At 43.7% G+C, this 17,916-nt stretch overlaps 1 long non-coding RNA gene across 1 annotated transcript; it reads right to left on the bottom strand.

The window, feature by feature from the left end:
• Nucleotides 1–5,062: 5,062 nt before the first annotated feature.
• Nucleotides 5,063–15,434, bottom strand: LOC130143339 (uncharacterized). The gene is made up of 3 exons (XR_008819709.1): nucleotides 15,367–15,434; nucleotides 6,960–7,003; nucleotides 5,063–6,455 (listed from the first exon to the last, which is right to left on the bottom strand). It is a non-coding gene; the product is annotated as an uncharacterized LOC130143339 (long non-coding RNA).
• Between the last annotated feature and the right edge of the window lie 2,482 nt (nucleotides 15,435–17,916).

Consider the following 17,916-nt stretch of genomic DNA (forward strand, 5'->3'; position numbering starts at 1 on the left):
AGTAGTTTTAACCGATCACCTTTTACATAACAAAGCGTGCGTAGTGTGTGCATTTTTAGCTGTAGAGTATAAATTGGTGTGAGTCTATTAATAACGTGGCACTAACTTGATCACATTGGTCGTATAAGTTGTGCCTGAGCCTACTGCGTCAACAAGTGGCGCCCGAACAGGGACCCTCTTGTCCATGCTTGCTGGAGCACAGAGGTGGCTTTGAGGGGGCAGAAGAAGCTGGCCGTAGCAGGTGCTGCCCCATTGCATGGGAAGATGCGTGCGCACAGCCGTTGGAATCTTGCCCCGATCAGGTGAGCGGTCGGGGAGGAGATGGGGTCCACGCTGAGCAAAGAGGAAGCAGCAGTGGTGAAGCTCCTCCAACATATCCTCTCTCAGAGAGGGTTATCTTGTGATGAGGGAAGCCTGAAGAGGTTGCTGTCGTGGGCTCGGCAGCGTGGATGAATCCGATCCGTGAGTGCAGGCTTTGAACTAGACACTTAGGAAAAGGTTGGTGCAGCACTGTGGGAGGACATTAGCTCAGGCTCTAAAGGCAGGGGGAAGCTCTCCACAGTGTGGAGGCTGATCCCAGAGACTCTGTGCGGCGAATGAAGAGACGGGACGCAGCTTGATGCAAGCAAATGTCAATTTATTGTACAGAAGCACGCGTATTTATACACTTTCAGAAGCTGCGCGTTTTAAACTAATTGGTTCTTGAAGCTAAGCCTTGCATACTAGGCAATCCCTGATTGGTGGTTAACTACCAGCAATTAACCGCAAGGTGTTACCTTTCCTTGGCGCCATCCTTGGCGCCATCCGTCTCCCGCTCCCCTGTGCTCTGTAAACATGCCTCATCATGTTAATTGTTGTCTAGACAAGCTCGAGCACATTCCCCTCAGCTAACTGATTGCCGCGCATGGTCCTAGTTTCCAGCCCGCTCCTGCATCTCCCCCTTCCTGTTGCACAAAAGAACCCCTGAAAACGAGCAAAAACAAGGCACAAGTAATAGAACAAATAAAAAACCAACTAAGACATATTATCAATGTCAAAATAACCCACTGTCTTTGTTCCGTACAGTTTTACAATTTCCCCTTTTTGCTTTTGAACAGCTAGTACCAGGTTTGCCATGTTCTGCAGGGCCCTTGCAAACATGACAGCAACCAAGGCAACAGCAAACAAACAATACTGCCAACTGAGTGAATGGATGCCAAAAAAAGGCTGACATTTTCTCAGATTTTGATAACATGTAGCTGCAATGGGGTGCCTAAAATCCACGCAGCACATACCATCAAAATCCTCACAGCCGTGTCCTTGAACCAACACCAAAAAGCAGTGGCAATTTTGACTCACATTCTGAACTGCCTACCAAACAAGGTGATTTAACTCTTTAATGCTTTCCCTGCTGTTACTCTGGATAAGAGAAGAACCGCTGCGACACGTTCCCATCATAGCCTCCTACTACATTAGTATCTACAGAAAGACAATTATTGACATTCAAAGTGTAAACAATATCAGCTTCTTTTGGATTAACATTATACATAGGTGGAAGGGCACACCAAACAAGAACTGGTTCAGTCAAAAAGTTCGAAACATCGCATGCCTTCTCTGAACATACCTCTGGGGTCATTCCCCTCATTCCCTCTCTTTTTTATGCAAAGAGAAACACTTTTACCATAACAGAGAAGCCCCTATTTACATCTCTGAGCCCGGACACAAACCGCAGCTGTATGCGCCACCAGGCTCAGGGCAGAAATCGTTTATGCAGTTACATAGCTGTATATCTCTACAAGTGTGCAGACACCTATTAAACACTAGATAACCATGTTTATCTTTCCTAGTCTCCTTCACAATACCCAGCTGTTCTCTCATCTCTTGTTAGGTCAAATATTCTCCAGCTTCCTCTCCTATATCTCTCTTCAGACATTCTCTATCCTCCTCTTTTTTGCTTGTTAATTGCGACAAGGCAAAGGTTGTGTGTAGCTGGGTGACCATGACCTGATTTATGTTACAATCAACTAAACACTGAATACAGGAAAAAAAGGTATGTGAGACGTAAGGCAAACATCAATAAGGTGGTTAAAGATATTTATAATAAATCCTGTAATACTTTTGAGTCATGGCCCAAAGTTTCCCAGCCGTGAGAAGAGACCAAAGGCCTCCCGCCCCTGGCTCTGTTGCAGATCTTTGTTTTAAGGCTTTTAAGTTTTGTATACTTTTGTAAATTAATTCACAGTGGTCACTCAGATTCACGTAACACATCCTACCAAAGTCTTCACACTTGTGTCCCTGTGCTAATAATAAAAATCAATAGCAACTCGGTTCTGTAGCAACATATGATGGACAGAATCAACATCTGTTAATACGCCAGAAAAAAAAAATAGTATTTGTAGTATTACTTTGTTTAGCAAGCTAGCAGCCTAATTTACTAAGCAAGTTAAGAGCGTGTACTATTCTTACAGAAGAGATTAGAGAAGCAAAAATGTGTTATGCTGCATTCCAGAACTCAGCCTGAGAATTACGGTCTGCTGTGAGTTCTGCGTTACAATCATTTGACACATGTTGGGGTTGCGATTGTGAAAGTTGCCCGTTTACAGTTTTCATTGACATTATCACAGCTAGTTGTTTTAAAAGCAACCCTTGAGCTTCCTGATGTTCGACTTGCTGCAAAATATTCTGAAGCCAATCAATCAAGTTAGTATTAAAGTTAGTGACTCTCTAGGACCCTGCAAGACTGTGGCAAGACTCCCGCACCCTGACTGCCTTAATAGCCATCTCATTCATTTGCAAACAGTTGTCCCTGGCATACCTTGCCTGAGTCACAGAATCGGCACAGTTAATTGCTCCAGCCAACTGCTCATAGTTAACAGCAATTCCCCGATTAAGGTTTTCAGTCAAGGCCAATACAGGTAGCTCACAAAAATCAGATAACCACATCATATACTGTATCAGTTAGTACCATACAAAGCAGTAACTTCCAATCATGCAGTGTGAGTGTATAAGGCTCTGCCATCACTTCAAGAAGGGACATAGCAAATGTATTATGAATCCTCCCTTCCCCCACTGCTTTGCTTAACGCTTTAACAGCCTCGTATTGCACAGGCTGCCACTCTGCAGGTTGATTTGTCTGACAAAATACTGAACATGCCCTAGCGACTCCCAAAACCCATCACTTAAGTGTTTCCCACTTGCATTCCTGCCACCAATCCCTCAGACCCCCTTTCACCCTCCCCCAAAATACAATCAATGCATCGGGAGAGACAAGGGGGTGGTGGAAAGGTCTAGCTCCTTTTCCAGATCTATAGGACCTGGATCAAAAGGTTTATCAGTGTCAATAAAATCATTGTCCGAGCTGTCCTGTTCCCGTGCTTGGTCCTGTGTTGTGAGGGTCGCTGCAGTCAGTGACAGAAGCTTTGGGGGCAGAGGAGGTGTGGACAGAATCGCCATCGCTGACGGTGTCTTGAGAAGAGCCGCGCTGTCGGTGGAATTTACAGCTTCCTCTGGTTTAGCACCGCTAGTAGAATTAGTCCACCCTTGGCAAAGAGTAGTCAGAATTTGCCACCAAGATGTTAAATGCATTCCCGACACGGAGCTCCCCTCTGCGGCAGCATCATACAATTGTCTGCTGAACACTTTCATTTCTTTTAAAGTCTCTAAAGTTTCTTGGCTGCTCACCTGTCTCAATGCATACAGGTGTTATCCTCGGGGTTTAGGTTGTCCGCCTGGTCCAGACAGCAAGACGATCGTTCAGCCAAGCCGTCTCCTCCGGAACGCAGCCCTCTTCCACGAGCTGGCTTTTTTAACGACCAGTTCCATCCTTATTCTTCCAAGGCTTGGGAACACCACCATAGGGGTCACCATTTGGGGAGACTGAGGCATGGGCTCCCGGATCTGACTAGAAGACCCTTTATGAGTCCATATACATCCCTCACAGGGGAAGACACTTGATTCCCATGTTTCCCACAGCTCATCTCTCAGTTCCAGAGGGACTTCATTTGCCGGTTCCTGCTACCTTTCAGCAGCTCATTCAACGTTCTGTGGGACTTGCAGCCTGCCGCTCAGCCTGGCGGTTCATAAACCCATCACGTCGGGGTCTCCAGTTTGCTGCGATGGATGGACAGGACGCTGTTTGATGCTAGCAAATGCCGACTTATTGTGCAGAAGCACGAGTTTATTTATGTTATCAGAGGTCGCGTGCTTTAAACAGATTGGTTCCTTATGACGCGCGGAAAACGGACTCCACAATCCATAAGATTGTAAAGTAGGTATGTTTGATCAGCGCTGGGCAGCACGGGGGTAGTCCCGCCAAAAATCGTGCGCGCCTGGTGCGAAAACTTGCGTGATTTTATAAGGCAACTCATTACATATTCATAACTATGTCGTAATACGCCTATACATATGCATTACCTATCCCCACTTTGTATTAAAATTAGCTCTGCGAGTCATTTCCATATTTTTCTCTCAACTGAGTTTGCGCAGTGTCCCCTGGTGGTGGTCGTCAGGGGTCCTGAGGATGAAGGCAGGTGAGTCTTCCTCGTGACCGCTAGTTGCCCCCACACCTGGCGCAGGCTCAGTAACGTCCTGCTCTTTGTCCAAACCGCAGAACCGGCTTTGGCTTGTTCTTGCAAGGCTGTAATCTTTCTTTGGACTTATATGGTCATAAAGCTGGACTTATATGGTCATGAAGCCCTTTACTCCCATACACCTTATCACAGCACCCAAGCAAACCCTGTAAGATTTGGCAAACAGCTAAACAGACTATCATAGTCATTAAACTTTACAACTTTACCCTAAACAGCTAAGCAGACTATTACAATCGTTAAATCTTACAACTTTACCCTAAACAGCTAAGCAGACTATCATAATCGTTAAACTTTACAACTTTACCCTAAACAGCTAAACAGACTATCATAATCATTAAACTTTACAACTTTTACCCTAAACAGCTGAGCAGACTATTACAATCGTTAAATTTTACAACTTTACCCTAAACAGCTAAGCAAACTATCATAATCGTTAAACTCTACCCTATCTCTTACCCCCCCCCCTCTCTCTCAGTCCCCCCTTTTCAAAGAAATTAGTAAATTCTTGTACTCAGACTCGAAGTATTGATTAGATTCTAATTTTTGTCACAGTTGATTTCTCTTCCATTCGCTATAGGAATTTCCAGTTCCCTTAAAACACCAAAATCCACAATGGACAGCTATACTAATAATTAAAAATAGAAAGACAATTACAATGATCATTACAAATAATTGTTTTAACCATGTTAGATTGGGCAACCAGGATGTCAATTTCTCCCATAATTCAAAAAAACTCCAAGAAGTGTTGTCTTGTGTCACTTTATGTAGAATATTTACTTGTTTCCTAATTTCTTGGAGGTCCTCGGTGATTCGCCCGCTCTGATCGGCATACATGCAACAATCTATATTGATCACAGTGCATACCCCCCCTTGGGAGGCTAATAGCAAATCTAAAGCCATACGATTCTGTGATACTATTTTCGTAAGTCAGTAACTTCCTCCTGGAGTGCCAGGAGGGCATCAACTGTCCTATTTTCCACTGTTTCTATTACAGCTGAGATGTTTATTATTGCCTTTTCCAACTCACTAACCCCTAAAAACGGAATGAACCATCGCGCAAAACTGTGGAAACTCGTTGGTCTGTTTATGAGGGGGTTATTTACAACGTTTCGTTTTTTTCTTATGGGGGGTCGCGTTAACCCGTCAATGATAGTAATATTGGGGACCAGACCTCCCAGAGTGCATGCTCCTCGCCGTCCTATGGGCAAGACTTTATGAGCCGTTGTGCCACACAACCAATACCACCCTGTCCCTTGTGGGGTCAGGAGACCGGTATAGTTTAATTTCAAAAATCCCAAATCTCTACCTGTCATATTTAATGTACGACTTCTGTTACAATTTAGGTGTTCTCCCATAAACAGCCCTTTCCCCGAACTTACTAGGCAGTTATCCCCTAATATGCTGGTCTCTTCAACAGTTATTTTTAGTCCCCGTCCCCACTTAACCTGAGGGTCTGTGCTCCAGATTGTATTTCCCCAAAAGGAGCCATCTTGGCGGTTCATTAGGGAAACTGGCAGTGGGATGCCTATTAACGGTATCTCATAACCAGCATGCCTTGGTATTTGGGTACAGATCCAACAATCTGTTTTATTTAAAATTGTGGTGATGTTTTGAATCGCCTGTATATACCAGTTCTCTCGCCAGGCCGCTGTGTCTATCACCTGTAAAATTATCAGAATCATGTTAAATTTAACCCACATCCTATCTTTTTAGCTTGAGCTTTAATAGCCCTTGAATTTCTCATGTCCAAAGCTTTTGTGGCGACTTCTTCACACGGGTATGATGAATCCAGGCATTCTGTTCTTTAATTTTGATTGCTGTGAAGGAGGTGAGGAGTACTTGGTATGGTCCTTCCCACTGTGGTTTCAAGGTTTTTTCTGCAAGAGACTTTACATATACATAATCTCCAGGTTGAATATCATGTACAGGCCCATCCAGACCCCTTCCTCGGGTCCCAATTACATGTTTTCCAATTTTATTGAGCTGTTTGCTCAATGCCACCATATAGGAGGTCATAATTTCGTCCCCAATTTGCATTGATGTCCCCTTTTGTATTCCATAGGGGCGTCCATACAGAATTTCAAAAGGGCTCAGTCCTTCTCTCACCCTTGGTCTTGTCCGTATACGCAAAAGGGCTAAAGGGAGAGACTGAGGCCATGGCAAGTTTGCTTCTTGTCCCAGTTTTACAATTTGCTGTTTGATTAAGTGGTTCATTTTCTCCACTTGGCCACTCGACTGAGGGCGATATGGGGTGTGAAGTTGCCAATCTATACCTAAATGGTGGCTGGTTTGTTGCACTAATTTTGAAACAAAGTGTGGTCCTCTGTCAGAGGATACGGTTGCTGGAACCCCAAAGCGAGGTATTATTTCTTGTATTAGTATTTTAGTTACCTCCCGAGCCTTGGCAGTTCTGGTTGGGAACGCTTCTGGCCAACCTGAAAAGGTATCAGTTAATACCAGCAAATATCGGTACCCCCCTTTTCTTGGAAGTTCCGTGAAATCAACCTGCCATTGTTGTCCAGGCCCATTACCCTTTCCAATCTGGCCCATTTCTAGTTTGGGAGTATTCTTTGGATTAGTTTGGAGGCAAAGGTCACACTGTTGAGTCACTTGTCTCACTGTGGTATATAAATTTCTAGCCACAATATCTTTTATCAGATGCTTATACAGAGCCTCCATTCCCCAATGTCTCTTCCTATGTTCTTCCCGTATTAAATGCCACAGTAAATATGAGGGAACAATTAATTTTCCCTGTGGGGTATAAGCCCATCCCTCTTCATTATATGACCCTTCTAAGTCTGAAATAAGTTTCTGATCTTCCCTAGTGTGAGAAACTATGGACTAGGGTATTGTTTATTAAGATTTATGTTAAGCCCAATGTAAAGGTCAGACAGCAAAAGATATAAATAGCCACAAGATACCGCTTGTGCAAGATAAGATAACCACCAGATGTCCAGGAACCGACAGAAACAGGACAAACTACCCCATATAAGGACATATGAGTGAGGGGTCAACTATGGGACAACTATGGGAAGACTTCTTACTTCGGCCTCAACGACCACCAGAAGGCAGAAAACGACCCCCTAACAACAACTGAAGCATGCGCAGGGTACCTCCACAACCTCATGAACACGGGAGTAAAGATGTATAAAAAGGGACTGTTTGAACTGCTCAGGACGGCAGTTGGCGGAGCGCAGACTCCCCTGTCGTCCAGCGCTGTTTTTGCTCATATTCTACTTGCTATAATTAATAAAATTTTAATTGGATTATGATCCGTTGTGGTCTCAATTTATAACAATTCTGGTGCCGTGACTCGGATAAGGAACGGTGGGCTTTGGTCCTCCGGGGAGGCGCCCCGCGACATTTCGCGGCCCCGCGACCAACAGCTTACTCCAACCTTACCGACGAACCTAAATTCTAGAATAATGAGCAAAGGAGAAACCGGTAAAATCCCATAAAAATTCTGTGCACGGGAGTCCGGACGAAGACGCAGGACGCGTAAGTATATTGCGAATTTGTTCGCGGGTTTGCCGTTCGGGTGGGATTGGGTTTCCTGGAATATAACGAGTGAGAGGTTCGATATACTGAACCAAGCGAGTGCGGACTCTTAAGTACTGCGTTTCCCATCTCCCGCGAGGGACTGGGCCAGGAACAAGGGGAGCGAGTGAGTGTATGTTTGTGGATATTCCAGAAGATGGGGGCGAAGGGCAGCAAGCCTTCGACTCCCATGGGAAGGGTACCCACTGTACCTAAGAATACCCCTCTGGCATATATCTTAGACAATTGGAGATATTTCCCTGGAACTCTAGGGAAAGATAAGCAGAAGATGATAGAACATTGTACTAAGATATGGGGAGGGAAGAAAATTTCTAAAAATGTCTTTTGGCCAGTCTATGGGTCAGAAGAAGATTGGGTAAGACAGCAATTAAACCTCTGGGTTAATAATAAAAAAACCCCTTAACCCAGAGGAGAGTCGATATGCGGAAGCGTGGCTACAAAGACCGGGAGCTAGACTTTACCCACTGAATGAAATAAAAACTAAACAAAAGAAAAAGCAGGAAGAGTTGGACGAAACCCTTCTAACCCCCCCTCCTTACATTCCTCCTCCTGCTCCCGCAGAGGTCCCCAGAGCGCCCACTCCCCCACCAGAGTCGGAACAAGGGTCTCCCCCTCTTCCTAGACACATAACTAGAAGTCAGAAAGGGGCAGCTCAGATGTACCCCCTAAGGGAAATACCCATGGGGGGACCTCAACCTGTGATCGGATATATTTCCGTACCCCTAAACTCGGCTGACCTACGAGATTTTAAAAGAACCGAGATGGGAAACTTAATTGAGGACCCACTCGGTGCTTGGCTTAGCTCCCTTTTGAGCTAAGCCGTAGACAGGCCGTAGACAGCAATTGATATGGACCGTGCTCCCCCAAGGGTTCACTGAGTCCCCTAATCTGTTTGGACAGGCCCTGGAAGAGCTCTTAAAAGAATACCAAGTACAAACGGGAAACATGCTGTTACAGTATGTAGATGATCTGCTCATAGCAGGGAATAATAAGGAGGATGTAAGGAAAGAAAGCATTCGACTCCTAAACTTTCTTGCACAAAAGGGACTACGGGTATCACAAGAAAAGTTACAATTTGTGGAGGAAAAAGTGAAATACTTGGGGCATTATTTGTTTAACAGCGAGAAGATATTGGATCCAGAGCGCATTAAAGGAATTCTGGAATTACCTATGCCTGTCACTAAGAGGCAAATTCGGCAGGCATTAGGGCTATTTGGGTATTGTAGGCAATGGATAGAGAACTACAGCTTTAAAGTTAAATTCTTATATGAACAACTGTCTAAAGACAAAATGCCCAAGTGGACCCCTCAGGATCAAGAGCAGTTTGCCAGTCTCAAAAGGGAGCTAAGCCAAGCGCCGGTTTTAAGCCTCCCAGATTTAAAGCGGCCATTCCATTTATTTGTTAACATATATGAAGGAACGGCATTCGGAGTATTAACTCAGGAATGGGCCGGACAAAAGAAACCGGTGGCATACCTATCAAAGCTGTTGGACCCTGTGAGCAGGGGTTGGCCGAGTTGTTTACAAATCATTGTTGCTGCTGCCTTATTACTTGAGGAAACGAATCGCATTACCTTTAATGGAGAAGTTGTCTTATATGCGCCTCATAATATCAGGGGAGTGTTACAACAAAAAGCAGAAAAATGGCTTACAGATAGCCGATTATTAAAGTATGAGGGAATACTTATAGAATCCCCTAAACTATCTTTGAAAACTATTGGAGCAGTTAACCCCGCTGAATTTTTGTACCCAGGAGAAGGTAATGAACTATTGCACAATTGTTTTCAAACAATTGAACAGCAGACACGCCATTAGGCCAGACTTAGAAGAAGAAGAACTACAATGTGGAGAAGTATTATTTATAGATGGGTCATCACGAATAGTGGAAGGTAAACGATTGTCCGGATATGCCATCGTTAAGTTGGAAAAAGGAGAATTTAAGACAATAGAATCAGGCCCCCTGAGTGCCAGCTGGTCGGCTCAAGCCTGTGAGCTGTATGCATTGTGGAAAGCATTAGTGTCACTGAAGGGAAAGGATGGAACTATATATACAGACTCACGCTATGCGTTCGGAGTAGTGCACACTTTTGGGAAAATATGGGAAGAAAGAGGATTCGTTCACTCACAGGGAAAAGAACTGATACACCCGGAATTAATTCGGCGAGTTCTGGAGGCATTAAAAATGCCGAATAAAATAGCAGTTGTACATATAAAGGGACACCAGCGAGGTACAAGTTACCATGTTAGGGGAAATAATGCAGCTGATACAGAAGCAAAACGAGTGGCAGGCAATTATAGTACGATTTTAACTATACAACAAATACCTGTTAGTAAAAATTTGAGTTTTGAGTCTGCAGAAAAGGAAAAACTAGAACAAATGGGAGCTAAGGAACAGGCTGGTAAGTACATATTGCCAGATGGGAGAGAAGTTTTGCCGAAGGGCATAGCACTTGAAATATTTTCAAAAATACATAGTAAAACACACTGGGGAACCCAGGCGTTAGTTGATCATTTCAATCAACAGTTTGCCTGTATAGGCGTATATAACATAGCAAAGACAGTCACGGCAGCCTGCGAGACCTGTCAAAAGGTTAATCGAAACAACATGAGACAAAAGCCTCTTGGAGGACGTTCCCCAGCATACAGACCTTTCTCACACATACAAGTGGATTTTACTGAACTACCCAGGGTAGGGCGTTACAAATATTTATTAGTAATGGTGGATCATTTAACACATTATGTTGAGGCTTTTCCTACCTCCAAGGCAACTGCTAACCAAGTTACTAAAGTGTAACTTGAAGACATTATACCTCGATATGGAGTACCTGAAGTAATCGACTCGGACAGAGGAACACACTTTGTGTCAAAAATTGTTAGAGATCTAACAGAAAGCTTGGGTATTAAGTGGGAATACCATACGCCATGGCATCCACAAAGTTCGGGAAAAGTTGAAAGGATGAATGGAGAAATCAAAACTATTTTGACTAAATTAATGATAGAAACCAAATTATCATGGATTAAGTGCCTACCCATGGCACTATTAATTCTCAGAACCAGACCCCGAGCAGATGTAGGAATATCAGCGTTTGAAATGGTGTATGGAATGTCCTATAGAATTGAAAGTCCACAAACAAATGTTTTAATTCGAGACCGTGTGATTAATGAATATGTTTCACAATTAGCAGAACATCGTAACAAGCTTTGGGAACATGGACTGATTGTACAACGACCACCGTTGGACTTAAAAATTCATAATCTTAAACCTGGGGACTGGGTATTGGTTAAAACGTGGAAAGAAGAAACCCTAAAACCCAATTGGGAGGGACCTTATCTTGTTCTGCTTACAACGGAAACGGCTGTCCGGACTGCTGAGCGTGGATGGACTCATGCCAGTCGCACTAAAGGCCCAGTGACGAGACCCCACTGGAAAGTAATCAGTACTCCAGGTGACACCAAGATAACATTGAGAAGATAAAGTTATGATAGAGATTTTATTTGATTATTTTGCCGCATTACCTTTTGGTATAAAGTGTGTATTATTGTTTACATTTGCTATAGTTATCTCGCTTTTTATCTATTATATATGGAAGTGTAAGAAGTGTAATTGCTAAACTTATGCAACCACACAATATCAAGTATAGAAGATATGCTGTTGTAAATAATATATGCACTCTAGATATATGAATTAGGTGTAATAATTTGAACTGCAATTGTTATCCATTTGCTTGTTTCAGGTGTAAGGTATTTCCAGAATAAATGGTGGACACACTGTGAATGTGGATACCCTCCGACAGGAGTTTGCAGACAGTGTTGGAAAATCCAAAGAACTCTTACTGAGTGGAAATTAAAACAATTAGAGTCTAAACAAGAAATTATTTGAGAATCCCATGAGTGGTGGGAAATTTTTGCCAAAGGAATAAACCCTCAATATTATTGTTACCACTCCACCGAACCAGTCCCCTTTGTAGCTGAAATCTTGGCTATAAAGTGCAGAAGGGAAGTACTAACCGTGTCTTGCTTTGCCCCATTAGTTAAAGCTGCAAAGTGGGAAGCCTATGTAAACAGGCAGAAAGCCCGAAGCAGCTGTTCTCCTGAAGAATTCCCTTGCTGCCGAGAAGATGGTACACCCTGTGGCTCGAAGCAACCGAGTCGACGGGCAAGGCAGAGGAGGAACAAACTGTGGAGAACAGAACCAGAACAATGGGACACTAAAGCAACAATGGCTGAACTTCCCCAGGACTGGTAAAAATATACTTAAATTAGCAAAATTGACAGACACCCTTTTTCCTGGTATACCGTTAGTTTTGTTATTGATAATAACCCAAGCAAATGGAAACCCTCATGAACCTATGAACTGGACAATAACAATCATAAAATATCCAAGTAATCCAATCCAAGCACAAACTACACCGGGCACAGTTAGTTTCAATGTGGGTTTGCATGATCTAGTTACTGAAGAAGATCGTAGAGATGAAGCGGATATATGTAAACCAATTTATATATGTCCAGCATCAAACCCTGGTAAAGGATACTGTAATTCTCCAGGTCATTATTACTGTGCATATTGGGGGTGCGAAACATGGGCCTCTGAGTGGTCCGCACCTGGAGACCAATATCTAGAAATAAAGTGGTCACCGGAAGGATGCGAGAGACCTAAATTACACGGAGACCGGTGGGGTCATTGCTTAAGTAAACCGATTCCTTGTGTGGGCATCAATATAACTATAAAAAATCCTGCTCAGGACTTTTGGCTGGCAGGGAAATATTGGGGAATTAGATACTGGGAAACAGGTGCAGACAGAGGAGGAATTTTTCAAATAATGAAGAGACCGATGCCCCACGATCCTTTACCAGTAGGACCAAACCTGGTCCTGAATCCACCTACTTTCTTTGAAAAAAAGGTTGCCCCCGTAATTGTCGTAACCCCTTCTCCAGACTCCCTTTCGGAAACAGCTAATGACACTGTGACTGAATTCTCCTTATCCAGGGATCTAGAGTTGTCAGAATCCAACGACCCCTTATGGAATCTCATGCAAGCCTCTTATCGTGCCCTCAATGAAAGCAAACCAAATTTAACTGAGGAATGCTGGTTATGTTATAATGTTAGACCACCATATTTTGAGGCAATTGGAAAACCAGGAAGGATTCGATGGTCTAATGGTTCAAACCCACGAGAATGCCCATGGGATGACCAGAGGAACCATACGCAAGGAATTACTATTCAATTGGTAACAGGTCAAGGAAAATGTATAGGTACAGTGCCCGAAAAGTATCAGCCTTTGTGCAACCGAACAGTCACTAACACCAATATAGAGAAACACAAGAACCAAAATGACAAATGGGCTATCCCGACACCAGGAGCTAAATGGGTTTGTTCAGACATCGGAGTAAGGCCTTGCCTATCCCTAAATGTGTTTAATCAATCTCAGTTTTGCGTACAGGTGATTATTGTTCCTCGTCTGATCTATCACACCTCCGAGGAGGTGTTACGCCACTTTGAAGGAGACCTGAATAGACAAAAACGAGAGCCAATTACAGTGGTAACCCTAGCTACACTGCTGATAGCGGGCGGAGTTGGAGCAGGTACAGGCATAGCCTCCCTAGTAAAAGGTCAGGAATTACAAAGTTTGCAGATGGCTGTAGATGAGGATTTAGCAAAAATAGAACAATCTATCCAAAATTTAGCCACTTCAGTAAAGTCTTTATCAGAAGTAGTGCTGCAAAATAGAAGAGGATTAGATCTATTGCTCTTAAAGGAAGGAGGGTTATGTGTAGCTCTCAATGAAGAATGTTGTTCTTTTGCTGACCATACGGGAGTAGTCCAGGACACCATGTCTGAACTCCGGAAAAGGTTAGATCAACGTAAGAAAGATCGTGAGGCGGGCAGGTCACGGGATGAAAACTGGTTTAATATTTCACCTTGGCTAGCCACTTTGTTGTCTGCTTTAGCAGGACCACTTATTGATTCTGGGACTTATATTTGGGCCTTGTATATTACGCTATATTTTACATTTTATTAAAGAACGGTTTGACATAGCTAAATTGCTTATTGTAACTACGAGGTCTGGGGCAAAGTATAAGAGTGTATCTATTAATGAGGATGAAGATTGTTGTGAATGTGTTATGCCACGTGAGAACTATGCCAATTGTAATTGTGAGGTATTACCTTGTGAGTGTTACGATAAATATTGGGATTGTGGAAAAAGGTTTGCTTGCAGTGCCGAGAATGAAAGCAGCGTCTAATAAACAATAATAGGATAAAAAGAAAAAGGGGGGATTGTGAGAAACTGTGGACTAGGGTATTGTTTATTAAGATTTATGTTAAGCCCAATGTAAAGGTCAGACAGTGTGAGAAACTATGGACTAGGGTATTGTTTATTAAGATTTATGTTAAGCCCAATGTAAAGGTCAGACAGCAAAAGATATAAACAGCCACCAGATACCGCTTGTGCAAGATAAGATAACCACCAGATGTCCAGGAACCGACAGAAACAGGATAAACTACCCCATATAAGGACATATGAGTGAGGGGTCAACTATGGGACAAAGGAGGAAGACTTCTTACTTCGGCCTCAACGACCACCAGAAGGCAGAAAACGACCCCCTAACAACAACTGAAGCATGCGCAGGGTACCTCCACTACCTCATGAACACGGGAGTAAAGATGTATAAAAAGGGACTGTTTGAACTGCTCAGGACGGCAGTTGGCGGAGCGCAGACTCCCCTGTCGTCCAGCGCTGGTTTTGCTCATATTCTACTTGCTATAATTAATAAAATTTTAATTGGATTATGATCCGTTGTGGTCTCAATTTATAACACTAGTGTATTTTGGTTTATCTTGTAGGGAAATATGTCTATCGGGGATTAAAGCCCCTGCTACTTTTATTTTCGTTTTGGCCACTTTTTTTGCCTCTCTGTCTGCCAGTTCATTCCCTTTTTCCAAATCTGAGCTCGCTTTCTGGTGTGCCTTAATATGCATAATTGCCACTTTCTCAGGGAGTTGGACAGCTTCTAGTAACTTCAGAATTTCTTCTGCATGTTTGATATTTTTCCCTTGGGAGTTCAATAAACCTCTTTCTTTCCAAATTGCTCCATGTGCGTGTACAACTCCAAAGGCATATTTTGAGTCTGTGTAAATGTTTACAGTTTTGCTCTGAGCCAATTCCAGGGCTCGAGTTAGGGCAATTATTTCTGCCTTTTGTGCGGAGGTGTTCATGGACAAAGGTCCTGACTCTATTACCTCTTGACTGGTGGTGATGGCGTATCCTGCGTGCCGATTGCCATTCAGGACATAGCTGCTCCCGTCTGTGAACCAGTTTTCCCTGTTTTCTATGGGGCTATCCTTTAAGTCTGGGCGACTTGCGTATGTCGCTTCAATAGTTTCTAAGCAGTCATGATGCACTGGTTCTCCTGTGTTTCCGCTGAGAAAAGAAGCTGGGTTGGCAATGTTAGTAACCACGATTTCCACATCATCCTGTTCCACTATTACAGCTTGATATCGCAGGAACCTTTGTGGAGATAGCCAGTGTCCACCCTTTGCTTCCAATACTGCCGACACTGTATGGGACACAAAAACAGTCATTTTCTGGCCCAGGGTGAATTTTCGGGCTTCCTGTATATTTAGTATCACAGCCGCAACTGCCCTTAGGCATCCAGGCCAGCCCTTTGCAGTCACGTCTAACTGTTTAGAGAGGTAGCCAACTGCCCGACGGTACGGACCTAGCTCCTGTGCCAATATTCCTAGGGCAATGCCCTGTTTCTCGTGAGAAAAAAGGAGAAACGGCTTACCCACATCCAGGAGTCCTAAGGCCGGGGCTGACATCAGGGCCTTCTGTAGTTGTTCAAAAGCTTGTTCAGCCTCTTTTATCCCATTCGAGGTGTTTCTGTTCAGTCGCTGTCAGCGCATATAATGGTTTAACAAGCAGTCCATAATTGTAGATCCACAATCGACACCACCCTGTCATTCCCAGAAAGGTTCGCAATTCCTTTACCGTCTGGGGTTTTTTAGTTTGGCATATCACCTCTTTGCGGGCCTGTCCCAAAGTTCTTTGTCCCGCACTGATCTCATAGCCCAAATAATTCACTTTATGCTGCATTACCTGGGCCTTCTTCTTGGACACCCTATATCCTTGAAGCCCTAAGAAATTCAACAGACTCACCGTCCACTCCATACAATCTTCCTCTGTGTTGGTAGCGATCAGGATGTCATCCAAGTACTGCAACAATTTTCCTTTCTCGGATGGGGCTTCCCAGGATTCCAGGTCTCTCGCAAGCTGATTGCCAAAAATGGTAGGACTATTCTTAGATCCTTGCGGCAACACCGTCCAAGTGAGCTGGGTCCTTCGACCACTTTTAGGATTTTCCCACTGGAATGCAAACAACTTTTGACTGGCTCCGTGGAGAGGGAGGCAAAAGAAAGCATCCTTTAAATCTAGAACAGTAAACCAGATTAATTCAGGTGCCAATGCAGTCAGTAGGGTATACGGGTTTGCCACGACTGGGTAGAGAACCTCAGTAATCCTGTTCACTGCACGCAAGTCTTGAACCACCCTATATGACCCATCGGACTTCCGAATAGGTAATATAGGAGTATTGAATTCAGACTCACATTCCTTTAATAGTCCTAGCTGCAAAAATTTTTCTATCACCGGCCGGATTCCTTCCCTGTCCTCTTTCTTTAGAGGATATTGTTTAATTCTTACCGGTCGTTGACCTTCCTTTATCTTAACTTCAACAGGTGGAGCATTTTTCGCTCTTCCAGGCACATCAGTAGCCCAGACTCCTGGATACACTTGGTTCAGAATTTCCTCATTGATTTTCCCTTCTGAGGGGAGACTAGTTAGGACTAGACTTAATGCCTGTGTATATCGTTGATCCTTTACCTCCAAAGTAATTTCCCCTTTTTCAAACGTGACCTTTGCTCTTAATTGTTCCAACAAATCTCTCCCCAAAAGTGCCTTTGGGGAGTTGGGCATATATAAAAACTTGTGGATACCCCATTGCTTTCCCAATTTATACTTTAAAGGTTTGCAAAAATACGCCTTTTCACTTTGGCCAGTTGCTCCCTGGACTACAACGTAATCATCTCCTAAAGGCATTAAGGCTTGATTCAAAACCGAATATGTCGCTCCTGTATCTATCAAAAACTCCACTTGCTGCTGCTTTTCCCCTAGCTTAATTATAACCAGTGGATCTGCTAGGGTAGATTCCCCAGGTTCCCGTCAGTCTTCTATGACATTGGCTATCTTCACGTTCGCCGAGGTTTTTCGACCCCCTTCCTTGTTTCTAGGACATTCCCTTTTCCAATGACCAAAGCCCCTGCACATAGCACACTGATCCCTTTCCAATCGAGACGAATCTCGCCTACCACCTCTCCGTTCCCCTTTTTCTTGAATGGCAGCTATCAATTTCCTTTGTCCCTGCCGATATTCTTCCTCTCTATTACTAAACACCCTCCACGCTTCATCCAACAATATCTCTAAGTTTCTACCTTCTGTAGAACGCAGCTTTTGAAGTTTTCGCCTTATGTCCCCTGTAGATTGACCCAGGAATAAAGAAATTAATTGCTGGATCCCTACCTCAGACCCAGGGTCCAGCGGCGTGTTACGGCGCATCACATCCCTCAGCCTATCCAGGAACTCAGACAGGGACTCAGAAGGAGTTTGCTTAACTGCATATAAAGCTGACCAGTTTATAGTTTTGGTAATTGCTTTCTCCATTCCCTTCACAATCCATTCCTGATATTCCCGTAATCTTTGCATATGTGCCGATCTATTAGCATCCCACTTTG

This window comes from Falco biarmicus, unplaced genomic scaffold (genome assembly GCF_023638135.1).
Source record: "Falco biarmicus isolate bFalBia1 unplaced genomic scaffold, bFalBia1.pri scaffold_27, whole genome shotgun sequence".
In the NCBI taxonomy this organism is placed as follows: domain Eukaryota; kingdom Metazoa; phylum Chordata; class Aves; order Falconiformes; family Falconidae; genus Falco; species Falco biarmicus.